This window comes from Ixodes scapularis, unplaced genomic scaffold (assembly GCF_016920785.2).
Source record: "Ixodes scapularis isolate PalLabHiFi unplaced genomic scaffold, ASM1692078v2 PGA_scaffold0__279_contigs__length_252992795, whole genome shotgun sequence".
Lineage (NCBI taxonomy): Eukaryota > Metazoa > Arthropoda > Arachnida > Ixodida > Ixodidae > Ixodes > Ixodes scapularis.
Genome location: NW_024609835.1, coordinates 40,062,881 through 40,068,880, shown reverse-complemented (window position 1 = coordinate 40,068,880; position 6,000 = coordinate 40,062,881).

Below are 6,000 nucleotides of genomic sequence, written 5' to 3'. Positions count from 1 at the left end.
TAGAAGATTAACCCGTCACTCAAAATTCTTACAAAAGCAGATTCCCTCTCCTCTTTTTACTTGGTGTGCAAAAGTATGCGATGTGACGTCAGTGCAAGGAGCCCGGGATCTATAGACCGACACGCGGAGCGGCTCTGTTTACCAACACGGCCGGAGGGCCGCGCATGCGCGGTAGCTATGTGGGCAAAAGCAGCCCGGCTGTCCGTGTTTTCGCCATTGCGCTCTATGGTGTGCGCTCGTTGTTGACGTTGTAGGGACGCTTCTAGCTTCATTTGTGCGTCGTATTTCCTCATAACGTATGTCGTATGCTATGCCCGACTATTTGAGCTCGTTGCCCGAGCCTGAACGGCAGCGGTATCGAAACAAACTGTGCGTGGACGGCGTTGGCTACGAGGATCCGTACGCCGTAAACAAGGCCTGCTGGACTTCCGACGTAAAGTTGCTGCCACGGAAGTCAACGGCTCAGATCGTCGTTTATTTAGTTTTTTCGCAAAGCCAGTTCACGGCCGACTCGGTGCAGGCGTACAAGTCTCTCGAGGTCTACGATTACATCGAGTCGGTTTCCGCACTGCCGGCGGGATCAGCAGACTGTGGGTCTGCGGAAGTGTGTGTATTCATTAATTGATTAAATACACAGAGCGTCTTCAAGTCAAGGCATGATATTTTTCATACCCTCATGACCACAAGGCATTACAACCAGTAAAGGTTTGTCCGTTCTGCAGTCTTGACGGTAACAGGTTACAAGTAACGGCGTTACCAGGAACGCGTTACGTTTTTCAGTAACGTAGTAACCTACTCGTTACGTTTTCGGCACAGTAACGGGTAACGTACTTATGTTACTATTTCAAGTAACGTAGTTACATTAGTCGTTACTACTTCCCAAGTCTTAAAAAAATTACACTTCAATTGTTTCCGTGTTTTAGGCGTCAAGCCATGTTTTTCTTTGCGTTTTTTCTCGTAAGTGTTTAGGTGAAACCGTGAAAAGAGCTAAAGTAATTATGTTCAGTTTCTGCATGAACATAATGTTTCTTGTATATGACCTGTATCGTCAAAACCGTAAAATGTGTTACATCATAATTTAGAAAAGTAACGCAGAAGTAACGTGCCTTACTTTTTATCGGTAGCGGCAACGCGTCCTTTTATTTTTAGATAACGTAGCTCAGTAACGCGTACCTTTTATTTTCAAGTAACGAGTAACGTATTTCGTTACTTTTTTTTTTTTTTTTGTAACGCCTACAACACTGCCGTTCTGTTGTCGATCCCCTTCTGCTCGGTAGCACGTGCGTAGCGAGCCTCCGACGAGCGCTTGGGGGGGTGCCCGGGTGCGTTGTGCGCGAACACCGTGGAAACAAAATCCGGGTGGTCTCAATCAGACAACGGTTTCCCTGCACATATGCAAGCCTCGGGACGGAGATTGAAATGGAAGCCGCACTTGCCTCCAAGAAAGTGTTTGCCGCACAAACGGTCGTTCGCGCGAGGCGACCATTCTTTTCGATCCACGGATATTATCCACCTTCTATGCGTTTCAGAGTCTGCCGGGAACTTGTGGAAACTCACTCCGGTGCTTTTCTTGTACATTTCGGTGCAATTAAGGGCAACACAGCTTCGCGGCATGCTGAAATGCTATGACGCCCATGCGAAACGTGCGCGCTTTTGCCCACACCCCCCGGCTCCGGCGCGATCGCAGCGCCGCCGCAGCTCCGTGACGTCAAGCCCGCGTGTCGGTGTATAGACCAGTGTCCGCGCCAATTCCAAGGCGCCGCCATGTTTATCTACGCTCGCGCCACCACGCGGAGAGAACTGGCAGGCAGGAGGGGGGGGCTGCGTTGGCGGCGTTGCTTTGGGGAGCTGGATGCGGCAGGCTGTCCGAACGCACCGGCACATCGTGAACGATGTCCTTACCAGAAGCCTCCGCGACCCGTTCTTCAACAGATAAGATGTCGTGAACATTCGAGAACCCATCTCGATCAAGAAAACAAGAAAAAACCTTTCTGTTCTTAAATGTTCTCGGTGTCTGCTGACCCTTGACATCCGCGTTTCAGTCCGGGTTCATTGCGTAGTAAATATTTCGCTACCGCTTTCTTGTAGCTTTCAAATGCTTGATTGTTGGCTTCTTGTTTACGACATTACATTCGTGGCACGTTTGAGACCGATTTTCGCGATCTGCTTGCCTTTCTGCGGCAGCGCGGCTCTCCCGAGCCGAAATAAGTGGGAGGCGTTCACTTGATCGAACGCCGTTTTAGCGAATGAAAACGAGACCACGACGTTTCATCGAATGACTAGCGAATGGGTCTAGTTACATAGACAGCTCGGATTACCTTCCTTTTGTAATGTGGCGCCTTGTCTGCCGCTGCGAAGCGGCGTAAACGAGGTCTCCGAGTATGTTAACACGCGTCCCCCCCCACACACACACTGCGAGCGTCTCGGTTCGAAACTATTAATTGCCAGTTATAAAGGATGGTACTTACTTGAAATGGGAGCTGGAATTCTACGAGGTACCAGGAAACACTTACTATCGGGCAACGAAGCACGGTGCCTGTGGGGGCGGAGTCTAGGAACGCTACTGATTAATATTGTGACAGGCGATCAGTTATCACGAAACTTCGACTCGTTAATTCAGAAGTTCGCGGTGATATTTTATTAGCCCTCGTTACAACACACCAAGGATCTTAGGCAGTGAAATTCACATCACGCAGGCTCGTCCGTCGTAGTCAAATGAGCGCAGTCGACGATGAGGTGTAATGAGCTACTAAGCTTCACAAAGAAAATGCGCGTGAGAAAGAGTTTTGAGGAAGTCCAAAACACCGATCCAGCAGACGCACGTACGTACGTTTACTCCGGACTTCATGAACCCGACGGCGCAAGATCAAAGAGCACCGCCGCCATCGCCACCCGGTTTTCTCCGCACTTTGCGCGACGACGGCACTGCAACGGAGGGCACTCGCCTCGGCGTTAACAATCCGCGAAATAGATTCATTTCCCACTCTTGAAGCCATTCCCAATGATAAATGAAAATACCTCGGCGTTGTTGAACATCTGACGACACAACCAACACAACCGCTGGCTGCGTGAGCCTGACGCAAATGTGCCGAGCGCCTGCTCGGCACCGTTGTTGCTCGTGAAGGCCTGCTTATTTGTAGTTGAGACGATGATTCCACATCTTTCGTGGTGCTTGCAATAACTTCGAAGGGCAGGGGAACCTTCTCACGAGGACGTTGAAGACGCTCAACACCGGAGCCACCAAAGCAATCGCACAAACCGTCGCCATGTTTGCTTCTTCTTCGTCACTCGCGGCGCGGTCAACTCGTCGCGAGATGTTTTCTGGCTCGGCTAGATGGAAACCAACAGCGGCAAAGTGGCGTATGGACACACGGCTCTCACATTACGGGCACTATACTCACATACCGCGGTAAACAGGACCGATGCCGGCGAAATGGCAGTCGGCACACCAGCGAAGAAGCCTTCAACGGGAAGCGGCGGCGCAGGCCGACGCAGCCCCCCCTCCCCGTGAGCGTCTGGGTTCGAGATTATTGTTCGCTTTTGCTCCTTGCGGTCGAGGCTAAAAAGAGCACTTCCGGACAAAGGTCTATTTCTGCCAGGGGGGTAAAGGTGGGTGAGGAGGAGTGGCAAATCCCGTGCGCCGACATCCTGGGTCCCGAGTGAACGAACGCAAAAGAGAGCGACAGAACACGAGAGAAAGAAAGCAACGTTGCCATGGTAACGCGAAGAGTGAAAACTCTTAGCAATATAAACAGTGATAATTTAACGTTGTAAACTAAATTATGAGCTATTCTAACGCTTATAAAAAGCAATAAACTCATTACGCTGCATTAACTTCCCTTCTGTCGAAATCTCGGAAATCTGGTGGTTGCGCAGTTTCGTATTCCTCAACCGCGCCCAGCCGCGCCCCACTGGCGAAGCCGGGTATATGGTTTAGTTTAGCGTTAACGCGAGGCCGTACATCTGCGCGCTTTTCAAAAAGAAAGCTTCGAAAGGAACGTGAATATCTTTCCACCGGTAAGTTCGTGAATTTTTGAAGTTCACGAAACTGCTCTGATGATGTAACCGTGTTTGGGACCCAGAAGGTCTGCCTGCATGATCCGCCGCTTGCGGCAGCCAGAATGTATGGGAAAATGGCGGACCTTTTCCTCTAGAGTTAGTATGTATGATCTCTATGATTTCTGCCGCCGAACGAGGCGTTTCGCTGACCGGATGTGACATTCTTGCGCAGCGCGACGCTGCCTACGTCACGAGTACGCGTTCTTCCGGGAGCAGCCACGTCCGGGAGAGAGAACCGAGATGGGAACTCTCGCGCCTTCTCGACACATTTGACGGGATGTTACGAGAACAGCTGCCGCAGCTGGCGCCACCGCCGCCGCTCGAAGGAAATAGATGTAAACGCAACCCGCTCGTCGCCGCCGCCGCCGAGAGCGGATCCGCTCCCGCGGGAGCGCATTTCTTCTCAGGTGTAAACGTACCATTATACGGCTCGCCGCCGCGTTTTCCGCCCAGCGTTTCGCCCCAGCGGCAAAAGCTGGGCGGATCCGCTGGCGGATCCGCGAGTGTAAACGTACCATAAGAGCTGCGCTCTAAAACGACTGACGCAGTGTGTGTCGTGTGTTTGTGCCGACCTGCTCAGATCTGTCTCGTCAGTTTTGCTCGTTTGGCTTTTGGGGAAATCTAATAGGAATAGAGAGGCCGCGAACCTTCCATGGTTTGAATTTGAAAGGTTTGAAAATTTACAATCTAATTAAGGTTTTAGCTTTTTGAACCCCGCCAAGATTCAGATTTGAGAAGGTCAACGATGTGGATGTACTTAAAAGTTTGTGTTGGATGATTAAAATAATTTTTTTATATACAAAGATCACGTTCACAAATTCGGAGATTTCTCATTTCTTCTAAATTCGGCTAAAAAAAAAAAGAAAAAAAAAAAGAAAAAGAGAACACTTTAACGATATCGAATGTCTTGGTGGTTCCAGTTCAAAAAGTTCGAACGAAGTTTGAAATCTTCGAATTTCATGAATGCAGTTTTTAATATCATTTTCGCAAATTCGTCTTCAAAATTTCGAAAAGTGCGACTCTTTTTACCAAAAATGGTGCCCACGTCTCTTACACCATAAAGTAACCTTCATCCTACCTTCTTTGTTCTAGGGTACTAGTGTACGACTCATTATTTATCGTCACTTCGTGAAGGCGTTGGACGGTTTAGCTAAAGGCCTTCAGGAGTAGAAAAGAAACATCAAAACCTAGAAAAAGCAGAAACTAGACACGGCGACGTCTTATTTTCTGTCCCTTCTACGTTTTGATGTTTCTTCTCGACCCCAGTCTCAGGTTAATTCAACGTGGTTATTATTCACCAGCTCGCCTGCACCCTCACCATATTCTCTTTGCTTTCAAAACGCTCACCAAATCCTGAAGGCAAAGAAACGTGCCTTCACTACGTTCATCGGACCGCTAAACGTTGTGAACGCCCTTCCTGCCTCTTTGCGAACTAGCATCAATCCGATAAAACGCCACCAAAATGCGACCCTGACCCGAAACAGACAAAAAAAAAAAAAAAAAAAACAGAGTGTTTTACGGAGCGCTGGTCAAATCGCATCGCTCAGAAAAAGAGTTGATGTTTCAGCCATGGTGTAAGATACCGTGGTCTCAGCCAAAAGGCCTATTCGAAAAAAAGTACGCATCGCACGAAACAATATATTGGTCTAATTTAAGGGGCCTATTTAGGTACGTTAAGAAGGTTTGGTTAATTAGATGCCTAATTACTTTCGAGAAATTAACTTTTTAATTTGCAAAATTTAAAGTTATAATTTCAATTAGAGAATATCGTGGCATCATCTAAGAGCTCTAAATGACCGCGTTTTACAGAAATATAAGGCACGCGTAGCATTTTACAGCCGCTTCAAGAAAAAAACAAAAAACAAAAAAAAAACTACATTTCGGCGCATTTGTAAGCTTTGATTTATCAACACGCATTTCGGCGCCAGCTGTCCAGCTGCT